General features: G+C 48.0%; 1 non-coding gene across 1 annotated transcript; it reads left to right on the top strand.

The window, feature by feature from the left end:
- Window positions 1-277: 277 nt before the first annotated feature.
- On the top strand, window positions 278-384 carry LOC145519235 (U6 spliceosomal RNA). The gene has a single exon (XR_014063652.1). It is a non-coding gene; the product is annotated as a U6 spliceosomal RNA (small nuclear RNA).
- The last annotated feature ends 433 nt before the right edge of the window (window positions 385-817 follow it).

Below are 817 nucleotides of genomic sequence, written 5' to 3' on the forward strand. Positions count from 1 at the left end.
AAAGCCAGATAGGTTAAGTGACTTTTTCAAGCCATTTAAAAATGTATGCCTCAACTCATTTCACTCCCCAGGTTTCTGTGATGGCTGTGCCAGGAGGAGGCAGGCAGGACCTTGGGTCCTCTAACTCCTGGTTCAGCGTGAGCGGCTCTGGAGCTGACTCGCCACTCAGATCCTTGCTAGGATTTACCAGCTCTGTGGCCTTGGAAAAACTGCTTAACTTCCCTAAGTCACAGTTTCTTCATCTATATAAGGGGATAATTAATGTATCCACCTCACTGTGCTTGCTTCAGCAGCACATATACTAAAATTGGAACGATACAGTGAAGATTAGCATGGCCTCTGCACAAGGATGATGCGCAAATTTGTGAAGTGTACCATATTTTTGGGCTTCCCAGGTGGCTCAGTGGTAAGGAATCTGCGTGCAATGCAGGAGACCCAGGTTCGATCCCTGGGTCAGGAAGATCCCCTGGAGAAGGGAATGGCAACCCACTCCAGTATTCTTGACTGGAGAATTCCATGGACAGAGGAGCCTGGAGGGCTACAGTCCATGGGGTCTCAAAGAGTCAGACACGACTGAGTGATTAATACTTTCACTTCACTTTCAAAGATTAAAATGCTCGAGAAGAGTCAAGCCTGTAGTAAATGCTCAGTGAACGCTTTGCCAACAGAAAAAGGACTGAAGTGACCATGGATCGGTTCTCAGTAGGGCTTCAAGAGGCGAGGCAAGCCTCTTCTGCTTTCTGGTGCCCCTGGACTCTACCATGAGAAAACCCTGTCCTGGACAGTCCATCATCCCAGAGAAAGGAAACAGATGGAA

This window comes from Giraffa tippelskirchi, chromosome 8 (genome assembly GCF_054371585.1).
Source record: "Giraffa tippelskirchi isolate mGirTip1 chromosome 8, T2T-mGirTip1v1.2.pri, whole genome shotgun sequence".
Lineage (NCBI taxonomy): Eukaryota > Metazoa > Chordata > Mammalia > Artiodactyla > Giraffidae > Giraffa > Giraffa tippelskirchi.